General features: G+C 42.9%; 1 protein-coding gene across 1 annotated transcript in view; it reads right to left on the reverse strand.

Annotated features, from left to right (window-relative positions):
* Slc14a2 (solute carrier family 14 member 2) overlaps window positions 1–16,697 on the reverse strand; it is a 450,072-nt gene that overhangs the window by 347,615 nt on the left and 85,760 nt on the right. The window lies entirely within an intron of this gene.

Raw genomic sequence — 16,697 nt, forward strand, 5'->3', positions numbered from 1 at the left:
TCAAATTGACAGGTATTGCACATGAAGAACTATCCCCTACACCTTCTCACTTGGGCCTTACAACACTTGTCAGTTTCCCCGAGCCTGGGTCCATTCCTTCCCAGTGCAGCTCGTCTGACTGGAGGGTAGGAGCTGGAACAGACCAATTCAGATCCAAAGCTGAGAAAGTATCCCTAACCCCAGCCTTCCCTCTCATAGACAAGAAAGGGAGAAAAACCCCCACCCCTGCTCCAGGGTTTCTGGCCAGTGCTCTTTGGAGTCTGCTGGGCTGGATCCCAAGCCTCCCAGCCATGTGTCTGTCCCTGGGGCCTTTGTTGCTGTCCCCTCTGTGTTCAGGGCCAGCTGTCTCCCATTCCTGGAAGCCTGCCAGCAGCGCCCTCCAAAGAGATGCATCTCAATCAAGTTACTTATTCACCTAATCAAAAAGGAAATAATGTATACAATTTAGAGTCTTTCCCAGGTCCTAGCTCCCTTGGAGGCTGGGGAGGAGGAGACCCAAATGAAAGCCACTCAGACCTGGGGCTTAGACAAGGAGATGAACCAGAGCAGTGCTACCCATGTGGTCCAGGAGCTCCCACCATGATCAAAAGGAGAAAACGGGCAAAGCAATAGACAGAGCTCACGCTGCAGCTGAGGATAACGTCATTAACAATAAACCAGGGGTGGAGGCAGAAGGGGAGCCATCTGCTCAGCCCAGGGCATTCAGAGGGTGGGTCACAGGGGTTCCAGAACCCTCCCTCCTCAAACAGGAAATGCTAGAAGCCCCCAGATGGCTGCCTTGGTTAGGTGGGTTTCTCTAAATCCCCATTTTCTTCCTGCTTTGGGGCTCTGACCAGAAATCCTCTCTCTCTGGGTCTCACCCTCCCTATACTTTGCTACATCCTGGTCTTCTTTCAAATCTCAGCTGCAGTGACACTTTGGGAGGGGTTCCTCTGACCTTCCTATCTATAACAGGTACCCCTGTTATTCTCTCTCATGGCATATGGGATTTTTTTTCTCTCCCTAATGTTTTACACTGTAAATTATACAGCCATTTGCAAATTTACTTGCTGAAGAGCTAACTTCCACATAGGTTAGAGAGGCTGGGTTCTTTCTGCATGTGTTTATAGTATTAGTAACATGCCTGGAACATACTAGATGCTCAGTAACTACCAGTTGATTTTATAATCTACTGTGTCCACATGTGCCCTGTGTTCTAACCATTTAGTTTAATGCTTTAACTATCTAGATTTCAGGTCCCTGTGTGGTGGTATTGTGTTCCCCAAAATATTATGTACCCTAATAAACTTATCTGGGGTCAGAGAACAGGACAGCCACAATATTAAGCATAGAGGTTAGGCAGTGGTAGCACACACCTTTAATCCTAGCATTCCAGAGGCAGAAAACCCCCTGGAACTCTGTGAGTTCAAGGCCACAAGGAAACAGCCAGGCATGGTGACTCACGCCTTTAATCCCAAGAAGTGAGCCTTTAATCCCAGGGAGTGATGGCAGAAAGCAGAAAGATATATAAGGCGTGAAGACCAGAAACTAGAAGCATTTGGCTGGTTAAGCTTTCAGGCTTTTGAGCAGCAGTTCAGCTGAGATTCATTCTGGATGAGGACTGAGAAGCTTCCAGTCTGAGGAAACAGGATCAGCTGAGGAATTGGCGAGGTGAGGTAGCTGTGGCTTGTTCTGCTTCTCTGATCTTCCAGCATTCACCCCAATAATTGGCCTCAGGTTTGATTTTATTAATAAGACCATCTAAGATTCCTGCTAGATCCCTGGGGACAAAGACACTGTGTATTCTATGGTCCTTTACATTTCCACAGATCATAGCAGAAAAAAATGATGCTTTAAGGCAGTTTTAACCAGACAAAAGTGTGCATCACCAGCTATCAGTGGTAGAAGCAGTGTTAGAATGCAGTAGTCTGGAGCTGACTTTGGGATCAGTTGGGCCTGCATTCATACTCCTTACCTTTCTGTGTGCCTCAGTTCTGCCACAGGTGACTAGGGAAGTGGCCACATCATGAGGAAGTCTCCGTTTCCTTCATCTCCTATGGGTGGGTGAGCTCTCCTCTATTGGGAGCTCTGTTGAGGTGGGCACTGGTAGGAGGATGCAGAGATTTGTGTGCTACTGGATCTCCCTTGGTGGAGCAGTGGCCTCCAACTGGTTTTGAGGAATGGGAAAATTTGGGGAGTCTAAAGCAAAAGCAAAGATGATTCTGTTGATTGTTATAGTGATTTTATGGTTATTGTAATTCTGCTCAGGGTGTGTGTGATATATTTTTCCAATGGTGTGGGTGATTCTGCTTACACTTGGGATGATTATGTTCATGGTTACAGTTATGGAGAAAATTCTGATTGCTATGACTCTATAGTGCCCCTTCCTATATTGCGTCCTTCTGCTGAAGAGGGCACTAACTAACAAAATTCCCTACTTTGGAATGTCAATGCTAATGTAAATTAGTCTGCATCTGCAGACAAGTTTTACAGTGTTTTTCCTTCTTTGATCTTGACACCCCTTTCTACCCAGAATCCCTTGCTCACACTCTTTCCCTCATTCAATTTTTTCCTCCCTGAGATCACTGCATGTCTCTCTACTTCCTCTGATTACTCCTACCTTCAGCACGGTACAGTTTCTCCTACTGTTAGATGCCAGTGATGTGCTTCTGGTTCATCTTTTACTTGCTTCTATCATTGCATGCTTAATCCCAGGCCAGCCTGAACAGAGTCTGATCACCTCTCAAACTCAAAACTACATCTAGTCTGTGCAACTCAGTCAGTAGCTGCCGCATGCTACCTGTTTTACCCTCACCCCATCCCACACAATCCACCCCTGCTGTGGACACTCATACTATTTCTCCCTGAGCTTGTGGTATACCAGAAGGCACTTGTGTCTCACTCATCTCTGGGCTCTCTTTTCTAACTTTTATATGTAGTAGATACTCTATTGGTATCTAGTAATAGTTGGTGGTACTATTAATTTCTCCCTAGATTCCAAGTTTCAAGAAGACACTGCAACAGTATAGAAGCACTTTTGTTTTTTCATCTATGGCTTACACATCCCTGCCTAGTATGTTTATTATTTTTCCTGTCATTGTCAAGAGTGAATGAACTCAGTTTTCAGGACAAATACCACTTATTTCATGAAAGGATAGATCAGCAAAGTAGAGGGAAGACTCTCAAATCAAAGATGAGGAGGTCATGTTCCAGCTATATGACCTTGGACAAATCCCTCAATCCTTCATTACCCTGAAACATCCTGGTCTACAGTATAAGGATGTCAACACAGAACATTCCAAACAGCAGGATGACATGTCAGCAGCCAGATGATTGTTAATGAACACGTTCACTACTTATAGTGATTATAGATTCTCTGGGAACAGGAACATTTGTACATTTGGTCTGGAACCTTAACCAGGACTTATCTAGTATTTATGGATGTCCCATAGATAATACATAGAACAGTTTCCCTGGATCAGGGTGAGGTGGTTTCATAATATAACAGGTATGTGGTTGTATTAATATGACCCTCTTTGTTCTTTCCTGAAAAGAAATGCCATCTATGGCCATACTACCCTGAGCACACCTGATCTCTGAAGACAAAATCCAGTCATTGCATGGTCAAAGGGCTGAGAGATTTCTTTTCACTTGGTTCTCTGGCTTGAAGACCATATCTGGCTTCCCCTCTGTGTTCTCTGAGTCAGGTATTCAATTAGCACACATTCAAGATGCACTAGGTATCAGGTCTGGACTGGTCACAGGGAAAACTGAGACAAACCATGAAGACTTCGTGCTACTGCAGATTGGGCATTGGCAACTTTAGATCCGATTTTGTTTTGATTTTTGTTTCAAGTAAAGAAGAACCTCACAAAATTTTCTTTCCAGGTTTGCAATAACACAGGATTGTTGAAAAAATGAAGTTGAGAGAAAATACAACATCCCCTTTCTTAAGGAACAGGAGTGCCTTCCACCCCTCACTTCTCTCTGTCTATCTCTGTCTCTCTCTCTCTCTCTCTCACACACACACACACATATGCACATGTATGTGCACACACAAAATTTTGTGATAAAAATAAATTAAAAATTTATAATGCCCTAATAATAATGCTAATCACAGCTAAAGATCACAGAAGGCTTACATATTCAAGGTGCAGCCTGAGTACTTATTTGTGTTAATACAGTCATCTTTGAGCCATATGCCCATTATTCTATTTTCCAAGTGCAGAAACAGTCACCGAGAAGAGTGAATTGCTTGCAAAGTATTACCTCTCTACACTCAGGATTTGAACACAGAGAGTTTGATTCTGGTTTTGGCTGACATATTAGCTACTGAAGGACATTAGTACTATTAGGAAGTGGGGTCTTTAGGTCAAGACCTAGTCAAACTATCGATTATTGCCTCTGGGACCCAAAGCAGTTGACTCTTAAGGGTTTCTGGCCATCCAACTCATGGAAGACTGTAAGAGGAGTTCATCTCCAATGCCTCTGCTATTTCTGACTCCTTGGATTCCCAATGGGGAGAGAGTAAGAAGATGACCCAATCTTTCTCAAAGCTCTTCCTGGAAGTGGGCATCATTTCTCTCTCTTCCTAAAATACCCCTTACACAAAGAACACCCTCAGTGTAGACGATAGCCAGTTAGCTCTCCATTTGCCCCAGTGAAAGCCACTCCACAGGAAGCCAAAGTGTCATGGAACTGTAGAGAATAAAGCCAGCTGCATGGTGCCAGCAGGTGCCCATTGGAAGAACGATCTCAGGCACCAGCCCCAGGAACAGGGCAGGGAGGATTCACCTCCTTGGTCAGCACTGCTGTGCAGGCCAGTTGCTATCCTGAACCTTTAGTTTGGGAACAAATATCCCGCACCTGAATCAGCACACATTCCACAACTCGTGGTCTGCACGATCTAGGAGGAGAAGACTGGGGAAGGGGTGGGCTGAGGCCTAGAGGAGCCCAAGCCCTCTCTTTGGCTAAGTAGATTGGAAAACGTGAAATTAACACACATTGTTTATTTCACGCTCTCAGCCTTGCCCGCACAATAGCACAAATTAAATTCTGCACTAACCAGACGGGCAATTAGCTCACAGCGAAGATCGGGCTCTTAGCTGATTGCTCAGGCGTTCCATTCGCACTGTTTATGAAGGGAGCAAACTTACTGAAAATATTTTTGTAGCAATAATTTTTCTGATACACATTTCCCCCCAATTTGCTGCATTACCCCACACTTCCTGGTATTTAGATGAGCTGGCCAGGTTTTTAGAAAAGCAGCGTGTAGTTCATCAAAGAGAAATTCATCTTGGGTCAATACCCAGCAATTAGCATCATTTTCATTGAAAATCAATCTGCTGTCATTTGGAAAAAGCAGAGAAGGCTCTCCCCCAGCCCCCCGCCATTCTGTTCTTCTTTGTTGTTGTGTTTTGTTTTTTCTGTACTGAAGGTAGCCTGTAGGAGGATCAGAGATATTAGCATTCTCAGGGAGATGAAAAATCTCGAAACCTTATCTTATCTCTTATAGTGCTCACATATCAAATTTCACTTTCCTATCAATAAAAACAATAAGAGCTCGCATGTATGATTCATCAAGGAGAAAAGATTATGTTATAAATACAATTCTTTACTCAAAGAGAGAAATTCTAATCCTTATTTATTTATTTATTTTTTTAATTTTAGAAACAACACAAAGTACAGAAAGGTGAAGACATTTGCCTACAGCCACACAGCTTGTCGGTGACAGAAGAAGAATTAAAACTAGAGCCCCATGTTAACGTGCTGGTGGTCTGTTGTACAGGGCAATCCACTGAGCCAGACAACTACCATCCTGGGGCGTTCAGCTCTGCCCACTGGCAGAAGATCACCTCATTTGGGCTTGCTGGCTCTTTATGTCTCATAGAGAGCAGGATCCTCACTTGTTGAACCTTGCTGGCTCTTTATGTCTCATAGAGAGCAGGATCCTCACTTGTTGAACCATGTGACTTGAAGGCATCTGTTATTGTTTTCAGATATTCCTGGATAGACTCTGCAGTCAGTGGCTTAGTGCACTTCTCCCCTGTTCTGACTCAGCACCCTTCCACACTGTCTTGCCTTCTGTAGAACCTGCCATCCTCTCCCCACCTCAACATTCTCAGCTTTCTTCAGCCCTGCTAAGCCACAAAATGAGCTGATTCACCCTATGCAGACTGCTGTGTCCTTCTCTTGCTCAAAAACTCAGTTGTGGGGATAGCTTGTCAGGAGCTCAGATAGCTACCAAGAGTTGACAAGAGCACATAGGTGTGCACACCAGAACTATGAAGGAGGTTTTAGTTAAGTTTGTTGAGCCTGAATCTCATTATTCTGCACAGGCTGGTCTTGAACTCCTGGACTCAAGCAACTCTCCTGCCTTAGCCTTCTCAGTAGCTAAAACTACAGGTACACAATATCGCACCTGTTCAGGATTTTAAATATTTCAAATGCATCAAAGCTGAATGCCTAGTGACAGTGCCAAACATTTGTACACTTTTTGGAGCTATCAGTTTTTAATTCACCTCTACTTAGGAATCCCCAAGTCCTAGAGTGAGAGCAGAATGTAATGGTTGGGAGACCAGAATTAGAAGCCATCTTGCTTCAGCCCAAAATTTGGCTTTGGCCCTGAATAATTGTGGATATCTTTGAATCTATCTGTGAAACAAGAGTAAACATATACCCATCTCCTAGGGCAACCTAGAGGATTAAATGAGACACGTAGTTGACAGTTCTTAGAGACCAGGATATAGTGGCACCGCCTAGGTGTGCTGCCGATGCTGTTACTGGGTGAGAGCCTGCCATTTTGCTCAGCATCCCAGGCTCCCACAACTGCATTCCAATGTCTCACCTCAGCATTTGGTCTTGATACTCCCAAACACAGACTCTCTAGCACACGCTTGCTTTACTGTATTATCATAGGCCTTGTGTATACAAAGCCTGGAATGCCTTCTTCTATCTCTTTACTAAAGATACCAAGTCTGAAGCCAGGGTGGAGGCTTACCTCGGCTACTTCAGTACCTTTGATCATCTGGAGCTGGAAGGCCTCCAGCAAAGTATGTACAGGCCCCACCTTCAGGTTTCACCTTCTAGATCTGATTAGCTGCCAACGCTGTGGGTCTCCTTAAGTCAACTGGAAGAACCACCACCTTTTCTGTGCTATTGGCTTGTTACCACCCTCAACAGAACTGACCTGTTACCATCCAGCCTGCTGGGTCCCAATAGCCTCTTTTTTGCCTGCATTAACTGTTAGTTGACATACTTCAGCTTTCAGTATCTACCCGAGCCTACCTGGCCGGCTAGTGTTCATAATCTTACCTGGGCTACCTACATCTTTTCACTCACAGGCCAGTAGGACACAACTCTGAGCAAATTTTAAAACCTGAGTTGACTTTTTACTTCTGTGACTTGAACCCCAGCTGTATCCTCCGTCCTGCTGGGAATTGTTGGTGGTCCTCATATGCCACACCCTCCTCACTGCTGTCCAATGACAGGCAACTCGAGGTTGTGGAACATATACTCACTAACAGAACCATGTGACCATGCCTTGCTGTCATGTGGACAGGCAAGGTGCACATACCAATTATATCCCTGGAAACAGCCTAAGTCCACATTGTCAACCCTCTTCACTTGTCCCTCCATTAGGACTAACAAATTCAGATGTACTCCCTGTGAGTAACTCATGACAACTAACTCAGTATTCTTCACAAACCAATGCTTAGGGAATAGAGACCAATGGCCCACAGCAGCAGAGCCGGTTCTGACTGCTGCTGAAGACACTGCATACTAGTTTGAATCGTGGCTTGTTTGTCCAAGACAACAATGACCATGCTTATCAGGCTGGCAAAGCAGGTCTAGCTAAGTGAGATGAATAGGCAGCCCCGAGAGTCCTTCTCCATTGCTATTAGGCATCATCACTTCCTGCAGAACGATGTAGCAAAGTCCCACAGAGCCAAAAACACCCATGCTCTGCCATCTAGCAATTCCGTTTCTGGGCAAATGCCAGAGAACTGTGATCTCAAGGATACAAATGCAGTGTTTACGGGAGTTGCAATGGTCATTTTGAGAGAGAAACTAAGTGTTCATCTAAAGTCAAATAGGGTGCTAGGAAGATGACTCAGTGGCTATGGTGTAAGCCTGATGACCCAGAGTCTCAATTCCCAGATCCCAAGTGAGAGCCAAGCGGGACACCACAGCACAGGGGCCTATGACTGCAGTGCACCTACAGGAAGTAGAGACATGGAGAATCTCCAAAGGCTTGAGGATCAGCTAATCTGACTTATGTAACTGTGAAGAGACTGTGCTGTGGGATGGCCTGTATGTCAAATGTGTTGCTCTGATTGGTCAACAAATAAAACACTGATTGACCAGTAGCCAGGCAGGAAGTATAGGCAGGACTAACAGAGAGGAGAATTGAGAGAACAGGAAGGCAGAGGGAGACACTGCCAGCTACCGCCATGACAAGCAGCATGTGGAGATGCCGGTAAGCCATGAGCCACATGGCAAGGTATAGATTTATAAAAATGGATTAATTTAAGATGTAAGAACTAGATAGCTAGAAGCCTGAGCCATTAGGCCAAACAGTTTAAATAATATAAGTGTCTGTGTGTTTATTTTATAAGTGGGCTGTTGGACTGCTGGGGTTTGGCGAAATTGGGAGAGAAAACTCTAGCTACAAGACTGTCTCAGAAATCAGTGGAATGGCAAGACTCAACAACCAAAGGTTGTTTTCTGACAACCACAAATGTACCTGATTTATACAACAAATTGCAGGCCAGCCAGCGTGACATAGTGAGTCCCTGTCTCCAAAGTGGGGTGGCAAGGATGCTTTCAAATTATTTCTTCCACCTTCCACTTTAGTATCAGTGTCCTCATGTATACAACGGCAATTGTAATAATGCTATCCCATTCCTAGGATGGCTGAGATGGTTAATAGCCCTATTGGTTGTCACTGAAGGAAATTCAGGAGTTAGTGAGAAGCTAAAAGTTCAGGAAAGTGAATTTCATATAAAAAGGGCCTTTGAAAGACTTGTTCACTATAGAATAATGAAGCTTCTAGTCTAAGAACATGACTTTAAAGGTTTGTAGCATCCAAGCACCCGATTCAATGTAGTACTAGACGAAGAATGTGGGGAAGAATTTATGAGGATCTAGAGCAGTGAAGCCTTCCTGACCAATGTATCTCCCAGTCACTGGTCACTGTCAAGAATCTCTAAACCTTAGGCGGAGCCCAGTGATCTGCATTCATGGAAACAGAATCCTAGAACAGAGCAGGAGGTATGGCCTATGGGTCCTTCCCAATCCTAGAACAGAGCAGGGAGGCATGGCCTGTGGGTCCTTCTCAATCCTAGGACAGAGCAGGGAGGTGTGGTGGCCTGTAGGTCCTTTTCTAGCCCGTGTTCCTGAGCTGCAGTCTCAACACTTTCTGAAATGCTCCTTGTGCGGTTTCCATTATGGAAACACCAAAATAACGAAGCCACTCAAGTGACACAGAGCACAGATAGGGAACAACAGATGGCTGCAGTGGTATTTTAAAGTGTTGTGTTTTTGTTCTGTTCAGAACAGAGAGAAAGAAAAATCTCGAGTCAGGAACCATAAATATTAGCTTTAGTTAACCAATTATTTTTATAATGAAGTTATTATTTGGCCATCTGCATGAAATCATACTGCAAGGGATGGCAAGGCAACCTGAGAGGACTGGGGGGAGCTGGCCACCAGCTCTCAGGAAAATCACCTCCTAGATTTCGGGATCTGAGAGCCATGCTCCCAGGAAATTGTGAATGAGGGGAGAAAAGCGTATGACTGGAGCTTCTCACAGAGCAAAGACAGAGTGCCAGCATCGCTGCCTACGTGATGCAGTCACTCAGGCAAGCTCTTTCAAGAACATTTTGTTTCCTTCTGATTCCAGGGTTTATCAACCCAGAGCTTGGTGATCTAAAACTGATAACTCTGTGGAGTCAGATGCCTTGGGTTCAAATCCCTGTTCTGGCTATTAATAGATGATGACCTTGGACAGGTTACTTAGATTATATAAGTCATTTCCTATTCATCTGCAAAATGGGGGTCCTATTTGAGAGAATACATCACACACACACACACACACACACACACACACACACACACACTCACACACACGCTATACACTAGCTGCTTTTTTTTGGGAAGTATACTCCCCTCCTTTTCCTCCATCTTCAAACATCTACTTTGGCGAAAGAAACATCCCACTGCTATGTCACTTGTCTCTGTAATCTGTGGACATCTTTCATCTGTGACTGGCTCTCCTGGGATAGCTTTTCCTGCATGAAGATTTAGATATTCCAAAGAGAAAAGAGTTATTTATTGTAGCTAAGTTTAGAATGGATGGAGCCCCTATCTTCCACGCTTTGGAGAATGAGCCACCAGTACTCCTGAGATGGTCTGGTTGCATGTGCTATACTTTTAATGACTCTTCTGAAGGGGAAAGTAAGGTGTTTTACAAGGAAAGAAAAAAGTAAGGACATACGGTCCTTGTGGACTCCAGAAAGAACTCTTGATTAAGTTACCAAAGGGGAAGAAATTCTTAGAACAAGGACTCAGCTGTCATCTAACTGGACCTTCATTTTTAACTGAAGAAACTGGTTCCCAAATCAATTCCGACTTCCCTCATGGTGACCTAGTGGGAGGGATGAAATAGGTCCCACATTTCTCAGGCATTTGAATGATTGGCCCCCAGCCGGTGCTGTCTAGAGAGCCTTAGGGGTGTGGAGGAAGGATTTGAGAGTGAAGACTCATCATTTTTTGTTCTCTCTCTCCCTTTCCCTCCCCCTTCCTACCTTTCTCTGCTCCACCCTTGCAATTCAGATTGCGACCCCTCAGGTTCTCACAGGTTCCCACTCCTGCCCCTTCCTGTCATCACCATCACTCTGCTCTACCATTGTGGACTCATATCCCTCAGGAACCAGAAGCCCAAATAAGCCTTTCTTCTAGAAGTGGCCTCAGTCATGGTATTTTGTCAAAGCAGGAAAACAAAAACAACAACAACAACAACAAAAACCAACAAACACACACGGGGTTGGAAAATTGTGTTCATTGCCAAAATCATGAGTTGAGAATATTATAGCCGGACGGTGGTGGCGGACGCCTTTAATCCCAGCACTCGGGAGGCAGAGGCAGGCGGATCTCTGTGAGTTCGAGGCCAGCCTGGGCTACCAAGTGAGCTCCAGGAAAGGCGCAAAGCTACACAGAGAAACCCTGTCTCGAAAAACCAAAAAAAAAAAAAAAAAAAAAAAAGAATATTATAGTCTGTATGCCAAATTACTCTGATTGGTCAATAAATAAAACACTGATTGGCCAGTGGCTAGGCAGGAAGTATAGGCAGGACTAACAGAGAGGAGAAAGGAGGGAACAGGAAGGTGGAAAAAGTCACTGTCAGCCGCCGCCATGACAAGCAGCATGTGAAGATACCAGTAAGCCACGAGCCACATGGCAAGGTATAGATTTATAGAAATGGATTAATTTAAGCTATAAGAACAGTTAACAAGAAGCCTGCCACGGCCATACAGTTAGTAAGCAATATAAGTCTCTGTGTTTACTTGGTCGGGTCTGAGCAGCTGTGGGACTGGTGGGTGACAAAGATTTGTCCTGACTGTGGGCAAGGCAGGAAAACTCTAGCTACAATAATCTCAAGAAATAAAATGTCAGAAAAGAATGATCAAATGAGAAGTATCAATGTAAAGTCTCCTTTGCAGACATGGTAGAGTTCTGCACTGAATTCATCTGGCCTTGGGTGATATGCATTTTTTCTCTTCTCTTCTTTTTTTTTTTTCAGCACTAGAGATGGAACCTAGGCCCTAGCACATGCTAGGCAAATACTCTGCCATGAGCTACATCAACAGCTCTTGATTTTAAGACAGGTTATTACTTTGTGGCTGAGGCTGGCCTTGCACTTGTCATCCTCCTGCCTCTGCTTCCCAAATGTTGGGATTGTAGACATGTGCTACCAGTATCTAGTGATAAGAATGAGGAATGGTATTTTGCAACATATAAAATTATATGAATTTAAAGCTTCAGTATTCATGAATCAAGTTTTATTGGAGTGCAGTCCCTTTACCCATTTGCATACTGCCTATGTTGCTTTCCCAGGGACAGAACCAGTAGTCTGTGACAGAGACAAATGGCTCCCATAGACTAAAACAGGCACTACCTGGAGTATTATGGGAAAAGTTTGCAGATATCTGCACTAAGTATGTTACTCTTACATATGGAGAAATGGATTATAGTTGGAGAGGTATCTTCAAAGTATATAGATTTAAAAGTTCCTTCCTGTGCTCATGTCTGACATGTTTAGAAAATTCACACTGCTCCTCTCCCACACACCACTCACAGGCAAAACAATGGCCTCTCACTCCAGGGAAAAGGTCATAATAAGAGTGAAATTGTGTTCCTGACCGATAGTTCAGAATGGCAAAAGGAAGACAGGCCTGTTCTATTGGTCAATGAGAACCAAGGAGCCATAATACCATCCCCTCCCTGTGGAAGGGCCCTGATCAAATGTTATTGGATATTAAAAATGCATTACTGCAAGCATTAATTGAGGATTTAATATGCTCCCTAATTAAAATTTGGTGGAAGGAAGTTCATCATATTTAGAAACACAGTATTAAAATCCTCAGAAACTTAATAAAATTATACATCAGAATATCTTCTCTGAAATTAATGACCCAAAATATTATAGTCAAGTAGGAGTCTGGAATTCTGAAGGTCATTTGGAGTCATAAAAATGCAGTTTTCAGTTTTATGGCTTTAGAACAATAATAAGGTTGAGAAGAATCTGGCAGGAAGAAAAAAAATAATCTTTGCTACACACAGCAATTAGTATAATAGGAAGCCATAGGCTGGTGACTTAGGCCGAATGCAGGTATGGTGGCTGTGTGACAAATGTTGGGTCAGGTAGGGCAGGAAAAAACATAGTGACTTGGCAGGAGAAGTTCAGGAATAGAGGGAAGGAGAAACAGAAGAGAATTATCAGAAAAGAAAGGTGTGTGTGTGTGTGTGTGTGTGTGTGTGTGTGTGTGTGTCCCACAATGGTGAAATCCATTTAAAAGGAGCATGAGCCTCAGGAAGCAGTATGCTTGGTCACTGAAAGAAAATCAAGTAGCAGAGTCTATCTAGAACACCAGGTAAAGATTCCTACAAGGGTGGCCACTTAACTTTATAACATGCAAGTATGCTTCAAGAATAACATTTTAAAATCCTATCATCACCTTTGATGGACAAATTAAACTAGAATGTAATGATAATAATTAGTAATTTATTGGTCTTTAGGAACTTAAGAGAGAACTATGGACATCAGACACCTCTTAATACACACTCCATTTTGGATTTATCTTGTCTTCCAAATAACCAGGTTTTCTGCCTTATCATTCACTAACCTCCTTATTGCTTCTAAAATTCTTTGGTTTCCACTATGTTATACCATTAGCTCTCCATGTCTAGATCAACCTTCTTTTCAAACCAAGTCATGGCTCAAGATGGAAGTCTTCATTTTTCATGTGGACATAAACACTGTGGAGTGATTATGGGTATGTGTGGGTTGCACCTTTCAAAGCATCTCTTTCAAGTAAATGAAAACTCTCTATAATAAAAATTACAAAATAGCAATGAAAGAAATAGAAGACAAAATAATTAAAAGATCCATGTTCATGGATTATAAAATATTGTTAATGCATCCACACTACTCCTTAGTTTGAATATTTGATGAAATCTCTGTAAATATTCCAATGCATACTCACAGAATGGAAGAAAAAGAAACCTAAAATTTATATGGATGCACAAGAGACCCAATAGTAAAAGTAGTTTTGAAGGAAAAGAACAACACTCTAGGCAATACACTGTGTGATTTCAAGACATATGATAGAGTCATAGTGAAAAACTAGCATGATGCTCATATAAAAAATAGACATGGGGACATAAAAGTCCTAGAAAGAAATTGTTTTAGTTACTGTTCGATTGCTGTGAAGAGACACCATGAGCAAAGCAACTTATTAAATAAAACATTTAATTTGGGGCTTCATGGTGTGAAGTATGGCAGCAGGCAGCAGGCAGGGCACTGAAGCAGTAGCTGAGAGCTTGCATCTGATCCACAAACATGGGGCAGAGAGAAAGAGAGCTAAGTGGGAATGGCATGGGCTTTTGCAACCTCCCAGACCACTTCCAGTGTCACACTTCCTCCAACAAGGCCACACCTTCTAAACCTTCCCAAACAGTTCCACCAATGGGGAACCAATCATTCAAATACATGAGCCTATGGGGGTCATTCTCACTCAAACCATCACAGCAACCATTTATCTGTAGTCAACTGATTTTCAACAAAGGTGGCAAAAGCAAATGTTGGGAAAGGAGAAACTCTTCTACAAATCGTGCTGGATTTCCATGTACAGAAGGCTGAAACTTGACCCCATACCTTACCTTGTATAGAATTCAACTCTAACTCAAAGACCTAAATGTAATGCTTAAAACTATGGAATTACTAGGAGAAAATGCAAGCGAAATACTTGAAGGCATTGGTATAGACAACATTTTTTTTTTTAAATTTTGTATATGATTTCAAAAGTACAAGGAATAAAATGAAGAATAGACAAATGAGTCTACATCAAACTAAAAAGTTTTCATCACAGCATAGGAAATAACCAAAAGAATGAAGAGACAACCTACACCATAAAGCAGAAAGTCTTACAATTCTTTATCTGGCAAAAACTGAATGTATGCAATACATGTGGGGCTCCAAATCTGACAGTGAAAGTGCTGGAGCAACAACCAGAGCATGGGCAAGTGATCTCAGTAGACACTGCTAATGGAAATGGACTTTCAATAACTGAAAAGTACTCAGCATCAGCAGCAACAAGGGAAATGCAAATCAAAACTGTAATGAGATATAATCTTACCCTCAGCACCCTGTGAATGCCACCCATAAGAGTGGTAGAGATCTCATAGATGTCCAAGTCACAATGTAGGAGCATAGCTTAACTTCACTGAGCCTCACACAGATACAGAGCACACATCACAGTTTCTAACTCTCTTGTCCTAGTAAAATACTGCAAGGAGAAAGTATGCATATCTACCACACACAGGAAATTGCAGTCCCTTTAGAAAGGGCTCAGTCCTGAATAGACAGACAACAGTGATGAGGAGCTAGGCAAAGCTTTTTTCACCTTCTAGGCTTCTCATATGAAGTGTTCCTTGACCAAACCTTGGCCCGACTTCAAAGACACCCCATTAATAGGAATATCAAAGAGACTCCTCTTGTTGCCAAAAATGTATAAGGTGAGGCCCCACATCTAATTACTGGCCAAGTAGGTAAAAATAATGGAAAACAGGATAGCCATCTTCCTATACATCTTCATTCCAGCCACAGGCATGAGCTCTGTCTGGTGGAGATACATTAGAAGACAAGTCAAGATGCAGTAATCATAACTGGCTCTGGTAGACAGAAGACAGGAGGGGGTAGTGGAGGGTCTATGGATTTTTAATACCTTCAGTTTAAGGTAAGGATCCTCCTCCTCCTCCTCCTCCTCCTCCTCCTCCTCCTCCTCCTCCTCCTCCTTCTCTCTCTCTCTCTCTCTCTCTCTCTCTCTCTCTCTCTCTCTCTCTCTCTCTCTCTCTCTCTCTCCCCTTCCATGCTATGCACATGTTGCAACTTTGGTTTTTCCTAGATTCTAATCTACATCAAATAACATCAGCCTGGGTTCAACAAAAACTAGAGGCAGCCTGGCATGAGGAACTCCCCGTTTTTATGTAAAACATGAGACACTTGCTCAAGTTCAACTACTGGTGCCTGCTAAAGAAAATGGGGTCCCTATTTTGTGTGGTGGTGTGGTCTTATCTATAGCTACTTCAGTGCTCACATATGATCTTACTAGTTTCTCAATTAAGAATTAAGCAATCTTGGGTTAAATGGGTAAATAACATCTCTTCAGGACCATAGCTAAATGCTGCATCTTTTTGAGCAAGTTCCTAATGTGTCAAGGTATCTAATTTATACAAGAAAACTACCTTTTGCCTAGAGAGAAAACTCAGGCTTGACTTTATTAGGTATTCTAATATTGAGTTCCAAAAGTACCGTTGTGTCTATGTACATTTTTTGGGTGGTGGGTAGGGAAGGAGGAGTGAGTGATGGCTTTGCAACTGATTGGTAAGTATATCAGCTCTAGTTCATGTCTTTGAAAACAGAAAACTACCCATGATGGTTTCTTCCTTGAGAATGAGAAAGTTGTCATTGAAAAGCAAGGACTGAAACTGGTCTTTACGGGGGATAAGATCTCTTGTTCCTCCCACTGAATTAGGTCAGATAAACCCCCTACCCCTTCCCAACCTGAAAACCTCACAGGAGGCTGATTTCAGGAGAGATTAAACTGAGTATTTTTATTTAACTTTCAGTTTTCATAATTAAATCGGTGTCAATATGTACTCAAACATTAATTACACTCTAATGTAACTTAACCTCTGTTGAAATCCAGTAGACAGATGGTCTTTGATAAGGTTTACTAATTTAAACAAGGGGGAGAAAAAATAAGCTCCAAGATGTAGGAGCTGGGAAACAGAAGGTGGGTAAAATGGGCCTCAGGAAAAACAAATTCCAATTTGAAATGATCAAATCAGGACAGAGTAAACAGGCCTTAGCATGAGCTTACCTTGACATTGCCATTTGATAAGGGAAGCCCAGGCTCCTGGATTTTTTGCGTGCT

Source organism: Peromyscus leucopus, chromosome 19 (assembly GCF_004664715.2).
Source record: "Peromyscus leucopus breed LL Stock chromosome 19, UCI_PerLeu_2.1, whole genome shotgun sequence".
Classification (NCBI taxonomy): Eukaryota; Metazoa; Chordata; class Mammalia; order Rodentia; family Cricetidae; genus Peromyscus; species Peromyscus leucopus.